General features: G+C 48.2%; 1 long non-coding RNA gene across 2 annotated transcripts; it reads left to right on the forward strand.

Annotated features, from left to right (window-relative positions):
• The first annotated feature begins 239 nt into the window (after positions 1-239).
• Positions 240-26,043, forward strand: LOC125755191 (uncharacterized). Of its 2 annotated transcripts, XR_007411038.1 has the most exons (4): positions 240-606; positions 21,513-21,618; positions 21,727-21,872; positions 25,565-26,043. It is a non-coding gene; the product is annotated as an uncharacterized LOC125755191 (long non-coding RNA). The 2 variants fall into 2 exon arrangements; XR_007411037.1 differs by lacking the exon at positions 25,565-26,043 and having other exon boundaries at positions 21,727-25,552.
• Positions 26,044-26,560: the final 517 nt, after the last annotated feature.

Genomic DNA, 26,560 nt, shown 5'->3' on the forward strand with positions numbered 1-26,560 from the left:
CCCGCGAGCCGGCTCCTCCGCACCACCCGCTCCCCCAGAGCCGGGCTGCTCCCGGCGCCCGCACGGCCCCCGCCTCGGAGGACAGTCCCCGCCGAGCCCCGCCCGCGAGGGCCCGCCCCGCGCATGCGCCCCCCTCCCGGCTGCGGGCCCGGCCCCGTCCCCTCCGCGGCCGCGCGCTCCCGAGTCACGCGCCGAGGCTCGCGCAGGCGCACGGCGGCGCTTCCTGGGGACGCGGGCGGGTGGGCGGTGCCTCAGCGCGGGGGTCGGGGTCGCGCCCGCGCCCGCCCCGGGCCCCCGCCCCGCTCGGAGCGTCCGGGAAGTTTGGATTTGGGGCCGGGAAGGACTTTGAACTGGCTGGGAGTTGTGGGGAGAGGCCACTGGTTTCCGGAGGCGCCTGGGGGACGCGAGGGCCTCAGGGACCTCGGTGCCGGCCGTAATTAGGCTGCGGCTTGCACCTGCGGCCAGTCCAGGGACTGAGATTTTTAGAGATCGCCTCACCTCCCTCACCCCGCCAGGAGCTCCGAGAACTTGGTACCAAGCTGCCCCGGCCTCCTGTCCTGGAGGATTGGAAACCCAGCCCTCCCGGGGCGCCCCGGCTGCCTCTGGGTGAGGGGAGGCGCTCGGGGCCTCGGACTTGGCGGTGCTTGGGGCGGGGGCCGGGTGGGGTGGGGTAGGGCCGCCTTCTCAGTGGGGTGGCTCTCGGCCCCTGGGCTTCCCGGAGCCACATGGAGGAGCTCAAGCGGACTCCAGAGTTTCTGTAATATCCCATCAGATGGTCCTTAGCCTCTGTTTGAAACGTGTCCAGAGACACGGATGTCAAGTTCTTTTCTTTTTTTTTTTAAAGATTTTATTTATCCATTCACGAGAGACACACAGAGAGAGGCAGAGACACAGGCAGAGGGATAAGCAGGCCCCCTGCAGGGAGCCCGGTGCAGGGCTCGATCCCAGGACCCCGGGGTCACCACAGAGCCACCCAGGCGCCCCTCAATTCAGGATTTCCTGACAGGATGCTGGTTTGGGTGGCTCCCTCGGCCCTAGATACCCGTTGTGAAAGGCCATCATTTCCCTTTGCAGCCCTGTGGAGAATGCAGTGGCCATGTGTACCTGCTTCTCTGCTTGGTCCCCCTTGGGCATACCCTGGGAAGGGGCCTCTGTGGCTAAAGCAGGGCTGGTCAGTTGGTTGCTTTGTAATTTCCTAGGTTTTCTTGGCTGTTTCTTTGGGGTGGAGATCATTTGGGCATCTGGTCCCCAGGGAATCTGGGAGGAAAAGGGAAGTCCTTAGAAAGGAGTTAGGTGCCTCCTGGGGTGGGGCTTACCTGGCTAACCTGCCCTCTGCACTGGAAGTCTTTCTTTTTCCTTATATGCATCCCTTTTCTGGGTTTAACTTCACAGAACACCAAGTAGTGGCAGGGAATTGTAGTACCAGAGAGCCATGCGGTCCCATCTGTTCTTTTTGCAGATGAAGAAGCTGATACTTCATAAAGGAAAGAGCATTCAGGGTCACAGAATCAGCTGGTGGCAGAGATAGGACGCAGGTCTCCTGATTCCCAGGCCGGTTCTCATTCCCCTACTCCATGTATGTTAGGGGTCAGCACAAAACAGATGGCACGTTTCAAATGGGTAATTTGAGGCAGGGTGTGGGGAAACAACTCTTGATAGTGAAATGTTCTGGAACTAGTAACAGTGGGGTCTTACACCTGGAGGCAGAGAGCCTCTATAGAGGGTCATCTTGCTAGAGCTGGGACTTCAGGTCAAGGGGCTCAGGAGGGAGGTTGGAGGAATAAAACTCTCATTTGTCAAGGTTTCTCATGGACCAAACCCAATAGGAAGTCAGAGGGCAAGGGAGTCTTGAGCCCATACAGGTAAATTCTAGGGCCACAGAACAGGTAGAAAAGGATGCAGAAAGTACCTGGAGGAGCAAATGAAAGATAATCCAGCATAACCTGCAACCTTACTTCTACTGGCTTATGCAGAGTTTACAGGTCTTGAGCACTTACTCTGTTGGTAAGGTTGGATAGTGGGTGGTTAGTAAGGTTACTCTGTGTTATGTCCAAACCCCATTTTCTCCATCTGATAGATAAGGAGACTGACTAGCAAAACAACCCGAGAAATGGAGATGTGAATAGCTAAGCTGCCACGTGTCTCTCCGAGATCTTGTCTTGTGTGTAGTAGTTCCTCTGTGGATGTTTGTGTGGTGGATGGATGGATGGATGGATGAATGAATGAATGAGGAGCAAACACATATAGGATTAGATGGTGCATCTCCCTGAAGATCCTTCGTGTGCCTGTTACTCCCCTGGGACCCAAGTCGGCTCAGAGCACCCATTTCCCATATGACCCAAGACAGACAGACCCTAGGGCCTTTCAGGGGAGGACGGGTGTGGCCCGGCATGACTCACCTGCTCTGTCGCCGCCTACAGCTCGGTTCAGAGCCCTTGGGAATCAGATCTCTTCCCTGTCTTCCCTAGGAGAGGCACCCAAGGCTCTCTTGGCAGTTACCAGCCTGGGTTCCTGCTGGTGCAAATGCCTGTCATGGTCCCAGCATCTCTAAGTCCAGATGAGTGCGGAGCCATCCAGTTGCAGGGTCACAGAAGACAGGTAGAAGCAGCAGCCTGGAAAGCGGTGCTGCGATCTGGGCATCACACAACCTCCGTAGTACCTGGGCCCCGCCCAGAGCTCAAAAACATGCAGTTCTTTTTTTTTTTTTTTTAATTTTTATTTATTTATGATAGTCACAGAGAGAGCGAGAGAGAGAGGCAGAGACACAGGCAGAGGGAGAAGCAGGCTCCATGCACCGGGAGCCCGACGTGGGATTCGATCCCGGGTCTCCAGGATCATGCCCTGGGCCAAAGGCAGGTGCCAAACCGCTGCGCCACCCAGGGATCCCAAAAAACATGCAGTTCTAAAGGAAAGAGGTTTGTTCTTTAAGTCCACCTGTTTTTGACCACCTACTGCTGCTGAGTGAATAGGGACAAGCGGGACCATGAGAAGGCAAAACCTACCCCTACCCCTGGTGGTCTCGGTCTCTAAATCAGTGCAAGGCAGGGTGACAAAGGCTGTACGGAGCTGTCTGGGGAGAATGGAAGAGAAACTAACTCATCTTTCCCCGGGGGATGGGCGAGCACAGGAGATATTTGCGCTGGGCCTTGAAATGGGGATCCTCCCAGAGTAGATCCTGCATCTTTGTAGAGTGTTGTGCAGTATATCGTTCGGGGGCAGGGGCGGAGTGGGGATGACATCAGGGTGACGTCGACAGGAGATTAGAATCAAAGGCCTGTCTGGGTCCAGCAGCAAAGAGCCTTCATGGGTCACTTGGATATGGGACCTTCTGAAGGTGGAGGGGAGACGTTGAACTGATCCATGTTGTGGAGAGATCACAGTGGCAGCAACATGGAGGACGAATTACAAGGTCAAAGGTGTGGAGAGATGCTGGGTAGAGCAGGGTTAGACTGTCACAGGAAAGGACATTTGAGGACCTCACCTGTGGGGTTAGAAAAGTGGGTTGGTGCCTCTGAACCCACCTGGGTCTTTGGTTCTTATCAACCATCCCCCCCCTCCATTCTCCTGGTTGATTACCTTGATTGCTCGTGCTCTGTTCTAGGGGTGCTGTGACCTGTTTGGGTGTTGACCCCATCTAATTTCCCTGCTTGACAGTTCTGTCCACCCAGCACTTTAGGCGAGACCTCAGCCCCTTGGAGACCAGCTGGTAGGAAGCTGTACCCTGGGGTCCTCCCCACTCCCACCCTGGCCCTGACTTGGCTCTCTCCTCTGTCATCATCCTCCAGCCCCCAGATTGGAAATGTCAACTGTGCCATCCTTTCCATAACTCTTTCCAACAGGAGGCATGAGACACTGTCTCATGGGGAGATGTGGACAAGCAGGAACTAGAAAAATGGGTTAAAGGGACCTTGGGATGTTGGTCTCAGAACGGAAGGTGAACTACAGGGCAGTCCCACAGAGTGACCCAGCAAGTCTGAGCCCCTTGATTTAAGTTTAGATCAGTTCTATAAAATATAATCCAAAAACCAGAAGTATGTGTCTTGTCCTAATCCCTTCCCTGTAATCCCAGGCTAGGGTTACAAGCACTGCCTCTGCTTGCTCTACTTGTTTGTACAACTGTCATCTCATGATTCTTGGGCCAGTAGACTTCAGCAACCAGTCAACAAACAGGTTGTTGGGCCCACAGTGTCCCCACCTTGTACTGGCTGGGATGGGATATATAGACACCCCCCGCTGTGTCCTCAGAAAACGAGCATTTTAGTCTAGTTGGGAAAGCTAGATGCATGTGAGAACCAACTAGAAAGCAGAAAAGAGGAGTAGTCAAGAGGGCAAGGAGGAGGCAGGTGGTCCAGGGGCAGGATTTAGCCTAGATCTAGCTGGCGGTCTATGCTGCATCCCCGCCAGCCACAGTATGAATTTGGGGCACAAGGTGGACTCCATGCTGCCCTCACAAGGAGCTGTGCCCCTATTTCCCAAATGTTCACGCTATTTCGGCAGTCTGCATCTTTCTGCTCATCAGGATTCTCCATTCATCCTTCAAGGTGCAACTTAAACACCTTTATTTTTCATGAAGACTCTTCCCTTCCACCAGCCAGCATGGTGCTGATCTTCCACAGTCCTTTATTATAACTCTGTTGTGACATTGATTCCATCTTGTCATGTATCTGTGAATGTTGTGAACCTTGTCATGTATGCGTTTGTATTTTCGCCAGTTCCACTAGATATTGAGCTTCTTATAAACAAAGAATATGCCTGATGTATTTCTCAAACTCCCAGTGAGCAGCCTACAGTGGTACCCTGCTCCGAAAATGTCCGTTAAGTGGGTGAGCAATAGTTTAGTGGATTCCATTCTCCCTGGTATATGGGTTATATAAAATCAGTCTGTAAAAACAATCCTAAAACTAGAAGGAGGAGGTACCTGTTTTCTGGGGATAGTTTCTTTCTTTTTTTTTTTTTTCTTTTTGTAAATTTATTTTTTATTGGTGTTCAATTCGCCAACATATAGAATAACACCCAGTGCTCATCCCATCAAGTGCCCCCCTCAGTGCCCGTCACCCAGTCACCCCCACCCTCTGCCCACCCCCCCTTCTCCCACCCCTATTTCGTTCCCCAGAGTTAGGAGTCTCTCATGTTCTGTCTCCCTTTCTGGTATTCTGGGGACAGTTTCTGATAGGGGACACATGGTGAAATGAAAGATCACTGTAAGCTGGACTTGAGTGGTCACACAAGAGTAGTATCCAGTGGTCTCTTGGTCTTGACCTTTTAGGACCAAAGGGACGAAAAGAGGGTGTGAGTGGCAAGAATGCCCTCCCTCAGACTTGGAATCAGGATGGGGGACTAGTTCTGATTCCATTTTTGGTGACAATACACTTGCTTTATTGACCTTCTGGGATTGTTCTGTGAACCAAATGAGATAAGAAATATGTGAGTTCTTTGAAAAGGGTAACATGTTACTAGAATATGAGGCATCATTGTGTTTTCGTCTTATTCCTGATTCCCTACCACTCCTTCATTCTTTCTGTAAAGAAACTTTCAAGTTACCCGCTGCTGAGGCCAGCTGGGAGGAGCCTAGCCTGTCTTCACCAAGTTCCCCTTTAGGCCCAAAGACTATATCCAACGTGGAAGCATGTGTTTTTTTGCCGTCCAAACCAGGTAACTCTGAGTAAGTCACTTCAATTCTCTATGCCTCGGTATCCTCATGTGTAAAAAGAACATAATAATATACTCCTCCCACCTCCTAGGGCTTGGGGGAGAATCAGCTGAGATTGTGAATATGACAGTGCCTTGTAAACTGTAAAGGTCTGTCCAAATGCTGTGGATTTACTTTTTAATCTGTGCTTGAGGGCTCTGGATGAAATTTGCCAAGACCGTTCCACATCTAGAGAGTGACATCATATGCATGTTATTGGAGTCCAGGGTGGGGCACAGAAGGTGGCCCCAGAGTCATGGGGGCAGGGTTGAATGCAGAAGGAACCCCACCCACTGCCCACCTATAGAGGACCTGATTGTGGTCCTACCTGAAGAAATGCAATCTGGTTTCTAAAGTGTCAGGTCCCTCTGCCGTGACCTCTGTGCTCAGGGGCCACTTGGACCATAGCTCAAGAGTTGGGGTTACTGTGATTTAGTTCTCTGTCTCTGGGGTCTCAGCTTGGTTCCCAGACATGGCAGGCATTCAGGGGAAGGCTGTTGTGAACATATAGGGTGTTTTGTGGGAGCTCGAGTCATCGTATTCTCACTTCTTTTGTTTGCAAATTCCAGTTGTAGAGAAACATTAAAGGAAAAAAGAAAGCTTTGGTAAGATGGTAGCATGATGCGTGCTTGGAAATATGACTGGCTAGTGTTAATGAAAGGTCAGGCTTCAGAAATGGGGTATCGCCATCCCGGTGCTTTATTGATCGCAGGGGGTGGTAAAGCGACATTGGTTTGGATCCCTTCATTGGCCCTGCTGGTCTGGATCTGAAAGGAGATGGTTTAGTCAACAAATATTTGTGAGTATTTATTGTGTGCTTGGCCCTGTACTGAGTACTTTGGGGAATATGGAAAAGGTAAAGTTGTGGCTTCTGTGCTGGATGCACTTATACCAGATTTGAGAAGAAAAGATGACTGTAGAGGAGCAGTAGAGGCTGGCAGGCCCGTGTGCGCAGGGCCAAGGGCGTGGTAGGTAACTATTGGCAGAGGAAAGCAGAGGTGAGGATTCTCAAAGGCTCTCAGGGGCGGGTAAGCTTTCTGGAGGAGGTGGAAATATGTGAGGAAGACAGAGTCAATCACTGAGACTCAGATCTGCTCCCCAAGACATCTTCTTTTCCTTTCTGGCTCCAATTAGGAGATCAAATCAGTCTTCCATGGCTGCCTAGCAAATGAGCCAGCTTAGCAGCTCAACACAGTACCCCTTCATTACCTCCTGCGTCTGCTGGTCATGTGTCTGGGCAGGACGCGCTGGCCACCAGCTGGAGGTTGCTCTCGGCTCATGGAGGCCACTCAGTCTTTTCATCTTCAGTTTAGTGATGGGGCCTCATGTTCTCCCATGCTTGGAGTCTCTGACTTTCTCTACTGTTATCAGTGGGAGTAGCCCCCCCTTTAAAAAAAAAAGACTATTTGAGAGCGAGAGAGAGAGACAGTGAGTGAGCAGGGGGAGGGAGAGGGAGAGAGAATCTCATGCAGACTCCCCACTGAGTGCGGAGCCTAACATGTGACTCAATCTCACCACCCTGAGATCATGACCTGAGCCAAAATCAAGAGTTGGACACTTAACTGACTGAGCCACCCAGGCTCCCTAGGAAACGCTGCTTTTAAAGGACTTATGTAAAAAAAATAAAATAAAATAAATTAAAAAAAGGACTTATGTGATTAGGTCAGGCCCACCTGGATAATCTCATTTGATTAGCACAAAGTCAAATGATTAGTAACCTTAATTACCATCTTCACCATTTTCGAGTGTACAGTTCAATGGCATTAAGTGCATCTACATTGCTGTGCAACCATCCATCTCCAGAACTCTGCCAATGTCTTCAGGTTTTCTTTGTGATGTGGCATGAGCTAGGATTTTCCTTTTTAAGGCAGAATAGCATCCGTTTTGTGTAGAGACCACACTTTGCTTTTCAACTCATCAGTCCTTTGGGTCCTTGAACTGCTTCCCTCTTGTGGCTGTGGAGCATAATTCTGCATCTGCAATAACAATATGAACTTGGGTGTGTAAATCTCTCTCCAAAACTAGAAGTGAAGTTTCTGAATTATATGATAATTCTATTTTTAATTTTTCGGGGTGTGGAGACCCACCATTCTGTATTTCAGGGTGGCTGCACCAGGTTACATCCCCACCACTAGTGTGTGAGGGTTCCGGTTTCTCCACGTCCTTGCCAACACCTACTAGTTTCTGTTTTTTGGATAACAGTCATCCTGAATGGGTGCGAGGTGATATCTCATTGGTGTTTTTATTTGCATTTCTCTAATGATCAGTGTGTTGAGCATCTTGTGCTTGTTGGTCATTTGTTTATGGGTTGTGACATCTTGATTAAGACACCCCTGCCAGCAGATGCATTGCATACCCTCATTGTAGGAAAAGTATGTAAAGGGCCAGAGTGCCATGTAGATTAATGTTGCCCAGGGTGGGAGGTGGGGAGGAGCAGCGTGGGCCGAGTGTAATCGGAATGGGCTTTCTTTTCAGGGATAATGAGATGTTCTAAACTTAGTTGTGATGGTTTCACAACTCTGTACGCATACTAAAAACCATTGAATTATGGTTTAAATGGGTAAATTTTATGCTATGTGAAGTATCTCTCAACAAAGCTGCTTTAAAATGCTGCCTTTTGAAAGTCAAAGTAGAATAGTAACGGTGGCAACAGCGAATATTACTGTTTCATTAGCTCTGCTGAGCAGGAGTGCCACCCCCTTGCACTGATCCACATACCTACCCAGAATTTCAGTCACCCTGCCTCCCTCTGGTTTCCCAAATCAAATTTTATTCCTTCAAGTCTGATTCTGTCTTAGGTTCTTCTAACCCAGGAGACATCTTTTGTCATCTGCAGGGACAAGCAAACCTCTGTATTTGGCAGAAATGGAAAGTTAGCGCAGAATCAGCCAGCCTGGGGGTCTCCGGGTCTCATGCCCTCATCCCAGATTTGCAGAGGCTCACGGGAGGGACAATGTCATGGTTGGTGGAGCCCATCAGGAATAGGGTGAGAAGTTGCCTGAGCTGTGCCCTAAAAGTGCCCCTGCCCACTCCCCACACCTGTCACACACACACCCCATGTCTGTGGTGCCTAGAGGCACACCCTTTATCAGGCTTGTTTCTCATATCAGTCTGAGTGAAGCAGGGTTTGGGGGGCATAAGAGTCAAGGGTGTCATGAGTTGGGGGAGAGGGAAACTGCAGTGGTAGACAGCCCCGGACATGTCACTGTGGCATGAGGCCAGCCCCGAGCCAGCCAGGAAGCCTCCCCAAGATCTTGTGCTTTCTCAGGGTTGGGGCCTTTGGGCTTCAGTCACAGAATGGCATGTGTGTACGGAGAGCTTTCCCGAGGCTTCACTCTGAGTGACTCCAGCTTAGCACGTCTCTCCTGGGTAAATCTGGAGGTCTGCTTGCATGCTTACTGGCCTGGTAAGAAAGATAAGGGGCTAAGCTAAAACAGCTGGAGGAAACATGGCAAATATCTGAAGGCTTGAAGTGCCAGAAGCATATTTGGGTAGAATTGGGGGTAGAGGGTTGTCAAGTCCCTCTGGTCCAACGATGATGCTTCTGGAGGTCCTGGACATTACCAAAAAGAGTGTCACCCCTCCACCCACCATCCTTTTCAAAATGAGATACCAGATCCAAGAGAGGAAGTGGCCAGCCCGGGCTGCATGGCCAATTAGTAATAGAGCTCTGGCCCCTAGCTCTCCTGCCCGCTCCACCCCAGCTCCCCATGGCTCCTCTGGCCCGGCCAACAGCCTCTGGTTCTGGAGCCTTCACTGCAAAGGAGGAGCCAGCAGAGTGGACCTCAGGGCGCCTCTGTATACCTGAGCTACAAATGTTCATCCTTCCCCATGCTGCTCCCATGGCTTTCTGCGGAGCGGGCTCCCTCCTGGTTTGCTTTCTCCTTCCTCTGCTGCAGCCCCCTCAGCCTGCACGCCTGTGCCATCTGGAATGGAAGCTGTGCTAAGGAGCTCCGTAGCTTTGCCCACCCCCTCTGCCATGTTCTGCCCAGGGTGGGCCCACACCAACACAGATTTACTAAGTACAGGAGTGCTCCTTTTTATTTATCTCTGATTGCTTAGAGAGAATAAAATGTCGCTTCTCAGACTTCAGAGTCTTCCCACATAAGTAGTGACAATGAAAAAAAATTATTTGCACAATCTTCCCCTTGGTATTTAATATAGTTCCTCACGCTCTCCTGCTCAGATTTGCATGATGCGTGAGGTCTGTGGCCTTGGTGGGTTAGATGCCTGGCTGTCTCCTTGTGGCCTGGAGTGCTGCTGTGGCCCAGATTTGTTCCCTGAGGTCGAGGTGCTAGAAGGTCCTCTCTGTCTTGGAAAGTCTGAACTGCATCCCTTGTATGAGGGGAGATGCCAGTTCCTGCTTCTCTCCACCTCTGCCCCCCCCCATCCCTCTCTTCCTCCCTTCTGTTCTTCTTTGCCTTCCTTCCATCTCCAGATCTCCTCACCCTTGTGACCACACATCCTCTGGTCACTCCCCATGTGCAGCGCCTGTTCCTTTGTGTGCAGCTATGACATCCCAGTTGGCCCCTTCTTCATCGTTATTGGTGATACCAACCATCTGGGAGTGGCTCAGGTCAAACCTGGTCAGGAAGCCGGCCTATTCCCCAGGCGAGAATCTCCTCCACCTTATTTTGCTCATGAGGGTAAGCAGTGGGAATATTGTGTTGCCTCTTGGCCAAGGGGCAGCAGGGAGGCAGTGCACCCAGGGTCTGCGTGCAGTGGCCATGGCATTGCAGTGTGGTGATTCCCAGGACGGGGTGTTGTGCGGGAGGAACAGTGTCGGGGTGCTTAGCCCTGTCGTCTTCCCCACCTGGAATGTTGCTTTTGGGTGCTGTCTCTTGGAGCTTGGAGGTCCAGGTTGTGTTTGCACCAGGGAGGCTGTCCCTAGAACCCTCGCCCATCTCTGCCATGATTCTTCCTGCAGCTCCTGGCCCTTTTTTTCTGGCCGACAAAGGACCGAGAAAGTGGCCATGAAGCAGTTGTTTCCACCCTGTAAGCAGGAGCCTCCTATCCTGGCCTCTGGCCTGTGTTCTGGCCACCCTCACTTCGCCTGTTTCCTCCAGAGGAGCCGTATCTCCTGCTGCCTCCGTTCTGCTAAATGCAGTCCCATCTGCCTGCCTTCTGCCCCCGTCCTACCTCTGCTGAGACCAGCTGTGCTAGGCCATTCCGTCATCGGGAAGCCAGCCCAGTTGGCTCCCCTCTGTGCTGTCGTGTTCCCCTCTGCCTGCATCCATCGAAGCATTACCATCTTGTATGGTGCCCAGCTGTTGACACGTCTGTACCGCCCGCTGGATTCTGAGCTTGCTGAGGGCAGGGGTGTCGGTATGGACCCCAGACCTTGCTGTGTTCCTGTCACTTGCTAAGTGAGTGCATGAAGGAAGCAGCAGCAGCCAATAGAACCACATTTGTTAACCGTGCTTATGCATCCCGACTCTGATGGCATGAAGTCTCCGGAGGGAAATGTATCCACCGGGGGCTGGGGGAGCCAATATACGGGGGGCTGTGTGTAGTTACATTTCCACTGATTCTGCAGCCTGTGAGTTTCCTGTTGCTGCTTAAACAAATTCCCACACTCAGTGGCTGTAAACAACACAAATATATCAACCTGCAGTTCTGGGGTAAGAAGTCTGAAATGAGTCCCAGTGGACGAAAACCAAGGTGTCTGTAGGTCTGTGTTCCTTCTGGAGGCTTCCATTTCCCTGCCTTTCAGAGTCTGGAGTGGGCCTGGGTTCCTTGGCTTGCAGCCCCTTTGTCATATCACCTCAACCTCTGACTCACACGGTCTCATTTATTATGCACTCCAACCTCCTGTGTCCCTATTATGCGGACCCTTGTGGTTTTATTGGGCCCACTGAGTCATGCAGGATAATCTCTCCTTCTCAAGATCCTTAACCTAATCACACCAGCAGAGTCCCTTTGCCCCGTGTCAGGTGACATATCCACAGGTTCTGGGGATTAGGATGTAGACAGCTTTTGGGGGGGCATTGTTCAGCTTATCCTGTGCAGGACGCCCAGAGGCCCAGCTTCTGTGTGTGTTCCTATTTGCATGTCTCTCTTCCCATCATTCAGGAGCTTGTGCTGGCTCTTACAGGAAGTCTTCCCTAAGCCCTGTCTCCCTCCAGCTGGATGCACCTCAGCCTTGATTTCTGCTGCTGAGCTTGACCACGAGCACTTCTCTGGTCTGTGCATCTTTCCACTTCCAGGCCGATACTCTAAGAACCTTTCTTTCTTCTCCCTGGAATGTTCCCAGTTTGACCTTGCCTATCTCCCCTCTTTCACTCTGCTCCCCCCACTCTCAGGCAGAAGCCCTGGGTCGGCAGAACTCAGACACCCCTCCACTTAATGACTACCACAATGCTTTCAATTCTTTGTAGGTTAGTCTGCACCCCTGGAGCATGGGGGAGCATCTTGGGCATGGGGCCACACCTGATTAATCCTGGCACTCGGAGCCCTGGCACATGGCACGTGTTGTCAGAATGGTGTGAAGCAGCTTCTCTGCCATTTAGCTTTTACGCTGTGCATGGTCTGTGGCTTGCACTGGTACAGTACTTGGCATCTACTGTCCCATATTCTGAGTTATTTTTTTCTACCCTGCTTCTCCCCCATCCCCAAACACAATTAGAACAGAGGTCTCCAGGGATCCCTGCGTGGCGCAGTGGTTTGGTGCCTGCCTTTGGCCCAGGGCTCGATCCTGGAGACCCAGGATCGAATCCCACATCAGGCTCCCGGTGCATGGAGCCTGCTTCTCCCTCTGCCTATGTCTCTGCCTCTCTCTCTCTCTCTCTCTGTGACTATCATAAATAAAAAAAAAAAAAAAAAAAAAAAAAAAAAAAAGAACAGAGGTCTCCAGCCCTGCACAGTCTTGGAACCACCAGAAAATCAGAAGGTTGAGCCAAATGAAAATGTCACTGTGTGACCATTTTTAACCTGCAGGATACTAAATGTCTTTTGACAAGAAGACAGTGTTCATTGTCCAGGGTGTCCTGATGCAAGTGATGGCCAAGTCTTCAGGCCTCCTTCCCTGTCTCTTCCTTCCTCCCTCTTGACACGGGCTCCCTTTCATATATATATTTATTTAAATGGCAAACCTGACATCAATTTGTTGATTGACATCAAGAGCTAGAACTGCCCGGCTAAGCAGCTCCATCTCCCTCTTGCAGCATAAACATCTCCCTATAAAGACAAATTGGTATTACAGAGTTGCTTCGTAAGCAGCAGACTCAGATGGCTTCAAAAAAGAGTGGGTTCAGACTCAGGGGCCTGTGTGGGGATGGGCCAGCCCAAAGCAGATGCACTGCAGCTTGGCTGAGTGCCTCCTCCAGCACGCTGGCTACACAAGGCAGGTTTTCTCTGCAGGACAGAATGTGCCCTGCAAGGTGTACAAGGTGTACACTCTGATTACCACAGGGTCATGGGTGATCCTGGCATAGCCCGATCCCTGCTGAGAGCAATTGTTACAGGGAACAATTCCCTGTATTTCCCCAGGGAAACCGGTGCTGTGGGCTTTGGGTGATTTCCCATCCCTCCCTCCCTCCCTCCCTCCCTCCCTCCCTCCCTCCCTCCCTCCCTCCCTCCCTCCCTCTTGCATTTCCTCCCTCCCTCCATCCTTCTTCCTTCCTTTCTTCCTGTATTGTCTCTTTATTCTTTTCTTTCTGGGGGCTCTTTTTAAAAATTAAATTAAAAAAAATTATTTATTTATTTACGAGAGAGAGCGAGTGGGCTCAGGGGGCAGGGACAGAGGCAGAAGGAGAGATAGTCCCAAGCCATCTGCTGAGCATGGAACCCCACACGAGGCTGGATCTCACAACCCTGAGATCATGAGCTGAGCCAAAACCAAGAGTCAGATGCTTAACTGACTGTACCATCCAGGTGCCCCTTAATTATAGTTTATTCACTAAAATAAAGTGCACAATTAAGTACACAGTTCAATAAGTTTTGACCGGTCCATACACTCATGTAACTGCTATGTTAATTACCCCGGAGAGCTCATTCCCTTGTACCTTTTCCAGTTAAGCACCTTCCCAAATGTCCATCAACTAAAAAGATAAATGAATGGATAAACAGAGTGTGGTCTATCCATACAACAGCATATTAGTCAGCAGTAGGAAAGGAGCATGGACCCCTGCTACAACACAGATGAACTATTTTTTTAAAGATTTATGTAGAGAGAGCGAGCCCGAGTGCACATGGGGGGGCCAGAGGGAGAGAAGCAGACTCCCCACTGAGTCTGGAACCTGAGAGGGGCTTGATGTGGGGCTCCATCTCACGACCCTGAGGTCATGACCTGAGCCAAAATCAAGAGTTGGACACTTAACCAACTGAGCCACCCAGGGGCCCCTGGATAAACTTTGAAAACATGATGCCGAGTGAAAGAAGCCAGACACAAAAGGCTTCGGAGTATACAAATCCATTTATGTGCAACATCCAGAATCGGCCAATTTATAGAGGCAGAAAGCAGATGGGTGGTTGGCAGAATGCTGTGAAGTGGCCTCTCTAGGGCTGGGCTGGGGTTTGGGGCAGAGCTGGTGGGTATCTGGTTTCTTCTGGAACTAGACAGTGGCAATAGTTGTATAATTCTATGAATATACTAAAACCCACTGTACTGTACTGATTACAAAGGTGAACTTTATGGCATATGAAATATATTTCAATATATTTCAATAAAGCTGTCATTAAAAAAAAAAGATATGGAACATTCCCATCACCCCAGAAAAACCTTTATGCCTCTTGCCAGCCAGTCCCACTCTCCCCCAGAGGCAGCCACAGTGGCATCTTTTTCCAGCATAGATGAATTGTGTCTGTTCAGGAACTTCCTATAATTTGAATCATATATTAGGTACTCATTTGCTTAAGCCTTCTTTTGCCAGGCATAATGTTTTTGAGATTTGCTCATGCTGTTATGACAGTAGTTTGTGTCCTTTTTTTTTCCCCTGAGTAGAATGACTTTACCACAGTTTCTTACAGATGGACACCTGGGCTGTTTCCAAATTATGGCTATGATGGATAAAACCAGTATGGGTATTCTCGTAAAAGTCTTCCCATGGACATATGTTTACCTTTCTCTTAAATACCTAGAAATGGAATTGCTCTGTCTATGGTTTTATTTTTAGTTTTGTAAGAAACTGATAGACATCTTTTCCAGAGTGGTTTTACCATTTTACACTCCCATCAACAATATATGAGATTTTTGGCTGTTCTATATCCTCACTAACATTTGGTGTTGTCAGTCTGTTTAATTTAGCCATTCGGGTTGGTGTGTTGAGAATCTTAAATTTTTATGAATTTCAGCTGTAATTTTTCTTTTTAAAAGATTATTTGAGGGATCCCTGGGTGGCGCAGCGGTTTGGCGCCTGCCTTTGGCCCAGGGCACGATCCTGGAGACCCGGGATCGAATCCCACGTCGGGCTCCCGGTGCATGGAACCTGCTTCTCCCTCTGCCTGTGTCTCTGCCTCTCTCTCTCTCTCTGTGTGACTATCATAAATAAAAAATAAAAATAAAAAAATAAAAGATTATTTGAGAGAGAGAACATGAGTGGGCTGGGAGGGGCAGAGGGAAAGGGAGAAGCAGATTTCCCACTGAGCAGGGAGTTCGACTTCGGGCTGGATCCCAAGATCATGAGACTATGACCCAAGCTGAAGGCAGATACTTAAATGATGGAGCCATCCAGATGCCCCTAGTTGTAAATTTTTTTTTTATGGTTAGTTCTTTTTGTGTTTTGCCTACTTCAAGGTCATGGAGATATTTTTCCTTTTTTTTTTAAGATGCCATATTTCATTTAGGTCTAGGATCCATTTCAGCTTATGTTTTTGGCATGATGTATGGAGTTATGGTTCACTTTTTTTTCCTTTTCAATAGGCAGTTATTTCTACATCTATCCAAAAACGTTGAAAATATTTGTCTTTCCACATTGCATTATCTTGGTTCCTTTGTTGAAAATCAATTGATCATATATGTAGGTCTATTTTTGGTTTGCTGTTCCATTGATCTATTTGTGTACCCTAGTGCAAATGCCAAACTGTCTTGATTATTATTGTTTATAGTAAATCCTGAATCAGCTACTGTAAGCCCTTCAACTTTGTTCTTTATTAAGATTATTTTGACTGTTCTAGGCCTTTTCATTTCTACTTAAATTGACTACTTAAATTTCTATTTAATTGACTGCTTGCAATTTCTAAAAAGAAAGCCTTCTGGAATTTTGATTGGGATTACTTTGAATCTATAGATCAATCCAGAGGGAACTGACATCTTAACAATACTGAGTCCTATAATCCATGAACATGGTACATCTTTTCATTTAATTAGGTCTTCTTTTATTTCTCTTGATAATGTTTGGTAGACTTTAGCATAGAAGTCTTGTGTGTCTTTGGTTAAATTTATTCCTAAGTGGCATTTTTATATTAATAGAGGAAACTGGAAGCCAAAGAGGGATGAAAGGGTGGTAGGTAGACAGACAATGGGGCTGATTTGGGGTTGAGGCCCTATTCAGAGCCCCAGATGATCACTAACCAGAAGCAGCTGGTCATACAGTGGTTCTTACTGAGTCCCCTCCATCTAGATTTCAGAATCAAACTGATTCTCTGGGGACATGACAGCCAACAAGTCTGTGTTCTCTTATTCCCTCAATGAACTGAGATGAACACCTTTTTAGGCCTCTCTTTAGAACACTGGCTGTACTATGAAGGTCAGGCATAGGCTGGTCCTGCTCACTGTCTCCTCGCGAGACAAATTGCAGTTCCCTCAGCTCCTGGTGAGCCTCCTTAGGCCGTTCCCTGAGTGGCAGTGGCCAGTGGCCTCCACAAGGGCCCAGCTTGGAGAACCATGCCTTAGTGAACTGGGAAATGTGGCAAAATCAACCACACACTGGGAAAAGGAGGAGAAAAGAAGAGATGGTTGGGAAGAGACAGCATGTGAGAGGGGAACTGAATGAATGACTTTAATGGCAGAGCATTGGAGCAGGGGCTATGAATGCCTGCTGCCTGGGGGTCTACCAGATGGCCTGCTTTCCATAGCTGCCTTGAATATCCAGTAGCCTTCCAGTTTTACTGCCTGGGAGGCCTAACTTTGTGGGATTCCTGATCTTCTCACAAAGTTCAGGTATTTTTTTTAATGTTTTTTTTTTTAAATGTTTATTTATTTATGATAGTCACACACAGAGAGAGAGAGAGAGAGAGAGAGGCAGAGACACAGGCAGAGGGAGAAGCAGGTTCCATGCACCGGGAGCCCGACGTGGGATTCCATCCCGGGTCTCCAGGATCGCACCCTGAGCCAAAGGCAGGCACTAAACCTCTGCGCCACCCAGGGATCCCCAGGTATTTATTTTTTCCAGGGGTCCCTTGGGGGCTGGCTCTATGGCTAAGGCTCCTCTGTTGCTGTTGATATTTATTTATTTTTACAAATATCTTAACATATTGCCTGCCCACTTGCATAAACTAACTTGTAGGAACTACTACTTTTTGCATCCAGGAACACCCAACTGACACATATGAGACTCCCTTTGGGTCTGTTGTGTTACCTCAGTTTGGAGCCTTTTGCCTTTCCCTCTGTTACTAGGTTGTGTATGTGTGTGTGCGTGCACGCATACACACAAAGAGCATACACAGGCAGAAGTCTTACTGATAATTTGGAATGGGTCGATCAGAGGCAACCTGGAGGGGGGATGTGCATTGAATGTCCTGTCACAAGCATGACTGAGAGAACTGGAGTCCTCAGGAGATGACTTGCTAGACAGCCTTGAGGGAGGACATTTATCCCCAGTGTCATATGTGGAGGGAGAAGCTATGGAAAAATATTTTAGCTTAATATAAAGAACTTTACAGGAGCTGTACAGCTGTGGGACAGCCTTCCTTGCCTGATTATGATTTTCATATCCCTGGGATATACAAGCAGACACTGTCAGAGATTCCTGCACTGGGCAGGATCATGTAACACTCAAAATCCATTTGATTCTGTGCCTAACACTTTACCAGGAATTGATTAATGGTCTCCTTCCAAGAAGACTTCTCCCGAGGAAAGGAACTCAAAGAAAGACTTTTTTGTTTAACTCCAACAGCATTTATTGAACAGTGCACATTTCTCCCATTATGTATAGCTACTTCTGATATTTATCAAGTTTCTATGTTTGAGTGGGTTTTTGAGTTCTCTGTTCTGTTCATTGGTCTGTGGTCTGTCTGCCTTTCTGCTATTAGAACCATGCTGTTTTAATCATTATTGTGTTGAATTAATTTCCAAAATCAGGAGTGTAAAATCTCCCCACTTGGTTCTTCTTCAAATTTTCTTAGATATTCTTTAGCCAGTGCTCTTCCATATGAATATGGAATGAATTATATCAAGTCCCATGGAAAAACAATGTAGGGATTTTATTTGGAATAACAGTGAATTTGTGATTTTTATGAGGCCGATAGCTTTCTGAGACAGACATTTTTAAAGGTGAACTCTTAGGAGCAGTGACATCGATGTGGAGAGGTGTTTTTGGCTGGAACTTGCCACTGCCTCTCAAATTATCCTGAGACTGGTGTACAAGACCAGCCACGATCCATTTCACCATGTGGAAATATCTCCCCCACCCTAACATCCCCACCAGTCATTTGGTTGGCCAGAGCGAGCTCTCCCAAACCCGTTGGGTAAGGCTTCCTTCTTTTTGCAGCTTCTACCCACAAGAAAGTGCCAGAAGGTGTGGCATCAGTGTTGGAAGAGAGAGTGGGGGATATGGCTGCAGGAGACGCCTACTCAGGCACTTCACAGAGGGCACTCTTCTCTCAGAATCAGCTTGGAGCCAACTTTTCTTTCTTTGTATGACTCAACCATCATTAATTAGAAAAGCTGCCTGAGCGTTCTTCGTTTCAGTGAGAAGCCCCACCCGTGCTTAAGCTGTTTGTGCTGTAGGAATTTGCTCCTTTCTCATTTAAGGGCTCATAGAAGTCTTGTCCTTTCTAGATAGACCTCTTTGGAGGGACCTCCAACCCTCTTTATGGTTCCAATGGGGTGGAGGATAACACCTGTCCTTGTGCTCTTGGCTGGTCCCACCGCTGAGGTATTTCCCGAGATGTCTGTGGGGGTCTTCAGTGGAGGAGCAGTGTGGGGGCTGGAGATGAGGAATGCATCACTCTCTGTCATAGGATGAGAGGCGTCACTGGTGAAAGAAAAGCCTGAGTTTGCCAGTTCTAACACCAATTAGCTTTGTTTTAAAAAAGCTTTTATTTATTTATTCATGAGAGACACACACAGAGAGGCAGAGACAGGCAGAGGGAGAAGCAGGCTACCTGCGGGGCACCTGATGTGGGACTGGATCCCAGGACCCCAGGATCATGACCTGAGCCGAAAGCAGATGCTCAACCACTGAGCCACCTGGGTGCCCCACATTGGACCCTTTAAAAATGAAATTAACTGTCTGACACACTGGAGCAGAGACTCTGTCATTTAACTTTTTTTTTTTTTTTTTTTTTTTTTAAGTTAGAACACTGAGTTCTGGCCCTGCTTACGACAGGAGGTCATCGACATTTTTTTTTGATGGCCCAGTGAATGTGTACTAAAAATTATGTGATTCGGAATCATGAGTTTGAGCCCCATGCTGGGTGTAGAGATTACTAAAAAAACAAACGAACTTTAAGAAAATTTAAAAATTGTGTGATTCTGATACGTGCTACCATGTGGACGAACCTTGAAGACATTCTGCTAAGTGAAATAAGTCAGACACAGAAAGACAGATATTGAGTGATTTCACTTACACGAGGTCCCTAGAACAGTCAGATTCTTGGGGGCAGAATGTAGGATGGTGGCTGCCAGGGGCTCGGGGACGGGACATGGGGAGTTGGTGTTTAATGGGGGCAGAGTCCTGCAGGTGGATGGTGGTGACGGTTGCACAATATGCTTGTGAATATGATTCATGCCATAGAATTCATACTTAAGGACGGTTAAGATGGTTAATTTTATGCTATGTGTACCTTACCACGATAAAAAGTATGTGCATGTGATCCAGACAGCGTCCTACTTTTTAAAACTGTGGCATAATCAGTGATAATTCCAACGTGACACTGTGGATCAGACTCGCAAGATGTAGAAAGACATCACCCTATTTGCTCAGTTATGCAGCCCTCACCCTCGGCGCTGGCTCCGGCCGAGCTCCTGAGCCAGGCCCGAGGATTCACAGATTAGATCCCACACTCACTCCTTCCCGAGCTGCATTCTGAGGGCGAAGGTGAAAAGCCCCCCCACCCCGACTCCGTGAGCGGCAAGGCTTTGCTCCTGCAGGGAGGACTCCGGGGAATCGGGCAACCCCTGGGCCTTCAGGGGCCCGGGGAGGCAGAGCGGGAGCCGGGCCGCGGGGTAAGAGGGTCTCCCGGAGGGGGGGGGGGCGCAGGTGCGCAGGGGGGCAGGGGAGGCCAGGAAGGCGGGGGCTCTCGGTGCCTGGCGCCTGGCGAAAATGAGCTGCAAGAACGCATCAGGGTGGGTCGGGGTGCTCAGGCCCGGCGCCAGCCTCACCCGGTCCCCCTCCGCCACCCTCCGCATAGCTAAGTTTAAAAGAATCTCTGGGGGATCCCCCGGGGGCTCGGCGGTTTGGCACCTGCCTTCGGTTCAGGGCGTGATCCTGGAGACCCAGGATGGAGTCCCACCGCGGGCACCCCGCAGGGAGCCTGCTTCTCCCTCTGCCTGTGTCTCTCATGAATAAATAAACAAAAATCTTTTTAAAAAATCTCCATTAAGTCTCGGTTTGCGCATCAATAAAATACCTCTTCCCAGGTTGACAAAGTAAAAGCAGGAAATGTGCGCAGAGGGTTTCAGAGACCGTATCCGTAGGTGTCTTTTCTATCTGTATCTGCCTCCATCGATCGGTGTCTTCCGTGTCCATACACACACCCACACTCACACACACACGCACACACTCATACGCGCGCACACACGCGTGCGCACTCACACGTACACGCATGCGCGCACGCACACTCAGCACACGCGCGCGCACACTCAGCACACGCACGCACACTCACATGCGCACGCGTGCAGACACACACACACACACACACACACACAATCGGTGGGGTGCGGTGGGAGAACTCTGAAGTCCTGGAAACAAGTTCTGATTATTTACAGGTTTCACTCCTCTGTTTTTCAGGGTGTTTGGGGTCTGGGGAGCGGAGAGGACATCCTGGGTGTGTCCGGTGCCCTGGGTCCCCCACGCCCAGCCTCTGTGTCGGAGGATAGCTGGGTGGGGGTGGAGGGTGAGGGTGTCTCCAGGGCGGGTGCTGAGGCTGCGGGAGCCCAAGGCTGGCTCGTCCTTGGCAGGGGTGTTGGGGTGCAGGTCAGACCAGTCCCGGGGGTGGGCCGCTTTAGCGCCACGGAGACCACACTGTCTCCGTGGGCGCCCATCCCTCTTCCCGGAGAAACAGTTCGGGAGGCAACAGGATCGTTTGCATGGATGGAAGGTGATGCATTGGCACACCCACGTGGCGCCGGGATGGGCGGCATAGGTGTGATGGAGCCCCAAGAAATGATGTGTCTGAGAACAGAGAGCAGAGGGAAGGGCAGGAGGGGACACGCTGAGGCCGACGAGCCACTGATCACTCGTCTTGAGCCAGTTCACAGAACCCTGCCTCACCGTGTCCCAACCGTGGAGGCTGGATGGGGGCTCAGCTGGGACCGGGACCTTGGGAGAAGCTAGAGAGGTCAACCAGGAACAGTAGCGGGAGGCTTCTGAACCCTCAACATGCCTACTGGCATCTGCCAATAGCCATAGTAGCTGACGTTTATTGAGCACTTACTGTATGCCAGGAACTGCCCAAAGGGTCTGTATCCATCCATCTTTTTTTTCTTTTTTTTTTTAAATAGGTTCCATACCCAGCACAGTGCCCAACACAGGGTTCAACTCAGGACACTGAGATCAAGACCTAAACTGAGATCCAGAATTGGACACTTAACTGACTGAGCCACCCAGGTGCCCTCTATGTATTCATCTTTAGGGGGGTTTTTGGATGGGAAAAATGACATCTCTTTTTAAATCAGTTCCTAATGGATATTTTGTACTTCTTTCAATTATAAGTAGAAGTAACAGACCACGATACTCTGGTGAGACCACAATGTTAGTATTTGCCATCCTGGAAATCATGGATACTGAGTCGGAGAGGACCAACACTGCAAATCAGTGAAAGGACCTGGACTGTTTTCTCCGTGTTGGTTACTGCAAGCTAGGTGGGCGCAAATGGCGGGGTTTTTCTTCTTCTTTTTGTTTTCATTGCTTTATGAGCTATGTAACCATAACCACTGGGGGGAAGATGGAAGATGCTTGGAACGTTGCCAGAGAGGAGGCAATATGAGCAAAAATTTCAGTTTATCCCTGATGGAAACTTCCATGGATGTGTCTTTGGGCTAAAGGTCAATTGATTGAACTCAGATGAAAGTCTGAAGGGGCTCTGAGTAGTCAGTCTCCTTTACTCTTGTTTATTTTATGTTTTTCCTCTTTTTTTTTTTTTTTAGGATTTTATTTATTTATTCAGGAGAGACACAGAGAGAGAGTCAGAGACATAGGCAGAGGGAGAAGCAGGCCTCCTGTGGGGAGCCCAATGCGGGACTCAATCCCAGGACCCCTGGGATCACGATCTGAGCCAAAGGCAGACATTCAACCCCTGAGCCACCCAGGGGCCCCTGTGTTTTTCCTCTTCTTTTACTCTTTGTTACAAGATATCATTCACATTCCACAAAACTCACTTTTTTTTTAAAGTACAGTTCAGTGATGGTTGTTATATTCACAAGGTTGTATGGCCATCACCACCATCTTCCCAGAACATTTTCATTGCCCCCAGAAGTGCCCACCCCTTAGCATTAACTCCCCACCCGCCTCAAGCCCCAGCCTGGGAGCCACTAGTCTACTTCCTTGTGTATAATGTTTTACAATTTTTATGGGGCTAGTCTTGCACTTCTTATGTTATATTTATTTACTATTAAGAAAAGTATTTACCAGGGACACCAAATAATGCTCAGCGGTTTAGTGCCTGCCTTCGGCCCAGAGCATGATCCTGGAGTCCCGGGATCAAGTCCTGCATTGGACACCCTGCATGGAGCCTGCTTCTCCCTTTGCCTGTGTCTCTGCTTCTCTCTCTGTGTGTCTCTTATGAATAAATAAATAAAATCTTTGAAAAAAAAAGTATTTGCCAGAGGAACTTTTTAACTGTTCTTTAACAAGAACACTGCAATTTGTATCACTTGTGAATGTATGAGGATTCTCAACTTTCTCAGAGTTTTTGTGATTAACATTTTTCATCCAATCCTCAAACTTTAATTGCAAACTTTATTTGCTTCAGCTGTCTCGTTCAACACAGTAAAAGCCATATGCCAAGGCCCTCTCCCATAGTTGTGCTCTGTAGGGACCAAACTTAATGTAAATTAAGACAGTTTAGGAGCACCTGGGTGGCTCCATCGGTTAAGTGTCAGACTCTTGATTTTGGCTCAGGTCATGAATTCAGGGTCGTAGGACCCAGCCCCGCATCAGGCTCCATACTCAGTGAGGAGTCTGCTCCCCAATCTCTTCCCCTTCACCTCTCCCTGCCCCTAGGCCCTGCTTGAGTGCTCTCTCTCTCTCTCTCTCTCTGAAATAAATAAAAAACATTAAAAAAATTAAGACAGTATATCTATTTGGAATGCACATGGATATAAACCTACTTTATAGGTTGAGGCCGATAAAAAAAAAACTATTTTTTTTTCCTATGTAGCAAAAAGTCCAGGGGAGATGTTCTGAGGCTAGTATCAATGATCATCAGGAACTTAGTTTCTTTCTACTTTTCTGTTCTTCTGTCCTTAGCAGAGACCTTCATTCTCAAGCCTCTTGTCTCATGGTTGCAAGACAGCTGCTGTACCTCCAGGCCTCACACTTATGTTCTAGGCAGGAAGAAGGAGGGGAGGGGAGGGTGAAAGGGTGCAGAGCTTTCCCCTAGCAAGTCCTTATCTTATTTAGGAGGAGAAGCCTTCTACTGGGCTTGGGAAAGCCAAGAGTCTGCTTTATGTTAACTATCTTATTTAATCCCTATTGTAATCATCTGAGGTAGGTCTTATTTTCCCTGCTTTACAGATATGGAAGCTTAGAGACCTTAGTAACTTTCCCACTGTCAGTGGCAGGATTAAGACTAACAGTGATAACACACTACGTTTTTCCAGCCTGCATTTCGTCATTGCACACAAAGCAGTTCCCCATTTTTTTTTTTTAAGATTTTGTTTATTTATTCATGAGAGACAGAGAGAGAGAGAGAGGCAGAGACACAGGCAGAGGGAGAAGCAGGCTCCATGCAGGGAGCCCGACGTGGGACTCTACCCTGGGTCTCCAGGATCAGGCCCTGGGCTGAAGGTGGCGCTAAACTGCTGGGCCACCCGGGCTGCCCCCCTCCCTTTGTTTTTTTATTTGGGTCTCATGAACCTTGTGGAGATGGACAAGGCAAGTATTAGAATAGAATAGAATAGAATAGAATAGGGACAGAAGGGGAATATGAGAACCAGAGAAGTAATGATGACCTGCCCAAGGCACCCAGCTGGCAACTTTTATGCAACTGGGTTTAATCTCCGGTGTGGTGTTCTGTCTCCCCGACCCCACTGGCTGTGTGCTGCTGAGGAGCGCTAGATTCACTGAGGGAGACAGACACACAGAAAAGGTGCAAACGGATTTCATCTGCTTCAGGTTTGGGGGTTTTTCTGCTGATTCCCCCCCTCCTTTATTTTCCTATAGTTTTCATCCCTGTGATGTATTCATTTTCTACCTGGAAGTTTGTGCCTCTCATGTCCTTTGCTATCTCACCCTGCCCCCCCGCCCCCGTCCCCTCTGGCAGCCACTAGCTCCATGTACTTGGGAGTCCACTTCCGTTTTGTTGGTTCATCTGCTTTGTTGTTGTTGTTTTGGATTCTATACATAAGCAAAATCAAATGATATTTGTTGTTTTCTGACTTGTTTCACTTAATAGAATACCTCTAGGTCCATCCAGATTGTTGTGAATGGCAAGATCTCATTTTGTTGCTGGCTGAGTGTTTGTGTGTATATGTGTATGTGTGTATGTGCATCGGATCTTCTCATCTGTTCATCTATCGATGGACACTTCGGTTGTTTCCATATCTTGAGTACCATAAATAATGCTGCAATAAACATGGGGGTACCTAAATCTTTTCAAATTAGTGCTTCGTCTTCTTTGGGGAAATATCCAGAAGGGAATTACTGGGTTGTATGGTAGTTCTATTTTTTTAATTTTTTGAGGAAACTTCATACTATTTTCCATAGTGGCTATGTCAATTTACAATCCCACCAACAGTGCGCAAGGGTTCTCTTTTCCCCACATCCTCGCCAACACTTGTTCTCTCTTATCTTTTTGATGAGAGCCATTCTGACTGGTGTGATGTGACATCTCCCTGTCATTTTGATTTCTGTTTCCCTGACGATGAGTGATGTTGAGCATCTCTTCATGTGTTTCCTGGCTCTGCTGTTCCCTTTGCAGGGACGGGATGGTTTGTCTGGGACTATAAGGTGATGTGCCAACACTTTTAGAAAAGACCATGCAGGGGCTCCTGGGTGGCTCAATTGATTAAGTATCTGCCTTCAGCTCAGGTCATGATCCTAGGGTCCTGGGGTCCTGGGATCAAATGCCACATCTCCTTGCTCAGCGTGGAGTCTGCTTCTCCCTCTGCCCCTGCTCCTTCTCTCTCTCTCTTAAATAAATAAAATTAAAAAAAAAATAGACCATGCATATAGAGGGGTCTGCTTTGCCTTTCTCTACCAATTAGTTCTACTCTTTTTGTGCATGTGTTTTCTAATTTCACTTGCAAATGGGTACCTGCCACCAGAAGGGGAGTTTCCTAGACTAAAAAGTCAGATTCTATATTAAGCATTATCTTCCCCTTCCTGAACACAGGTAATACAGCGGATGGATGTTTCTTGACAACCCAGTCTGATTACATGGTAAAAGAAAAGAAGAAAACCAAGTCTGAGTGAATTTTCTATTGGCCTCGATAGAATTAAATTAATTAATTAAATAAAAACCCCAGCATGACAAGTGTGGCTCTGAGTTTTGACCTCAGTGCCTGGGTCATGAATCTTTGAGAAAAATCTGTAAATGATTTATAGATGAGCAGACATGAAGGCTCCAACCACAGTGAGCAAATGAACACAATGAGTTGCAGCATTTGGATAAAAGATGCCCATTTTAAAATAAAAGTATGATATTTTGATGTTGTGTTAAGTAAGAAAATGTTGGTGGGATGCCTGGGTGGCTCAGTGGTTGAGCATCTGCCTTTGGCTCAGGGCAGATCCTGGCTGGGGTCCTGGGATTGAGTCCCACATCAGGCTCCCCACAGGAAACTTGCTTCTCCCTCTGTCTATGTTTCTGCCCCTCTCTGTGTGTCTCTCATGAATAAATAAATAAATATTTTTTTAAAAAGTAAGAAAATGTTGATAATCACACAGTGAGCAGACTGGTGTTATGATGAGGCCTTAAACTTGGTTCTCAGTTTGGAGGCACATCATAGGTACTCAATAAAATATTGATTGAATAACTCTGGGAGTCAGGCCAACTTAATGAATTGATCACTGGACTTTTAACATCACAATCAGTTAAACAATTTTAAAGTATCCAGTGGTTCTTCCATGACTCCACGTGATCTCTAAAATAAGCCATTTTCCCAACAAGCACATGAGAAAATGTTCCACATCACTTGGCATCAGGGAAATACCAATCAAAACCACATTAAGATACCACCTCACACCAGTGAGAATGGTGAAAATTAACAAGACGGGAAACAACAAGTGTTGGAGAGGATGGGGAGAAAGGGAACCCAACAGTGTAACTGTTGGTGGGAATGTGAACTGGTACAGCCACTCTGGAAAACTGTGGCGCTTCCTCAAGAAGTTA

This window comes from Canis lupus, chromosome 6 (assembly GCF_003254725.2).
Source record: "Canis lupus dingo isolate Sandy chromosome 6, ASM325472v2, whole genome shotgun sequence".
Taxonomy (NCBI): domain Eukaryota; kingdom Metazoa; phylum Chordata; class Mammalia; order Carnivora; family Canidae; genus Canis; species Canis lupus.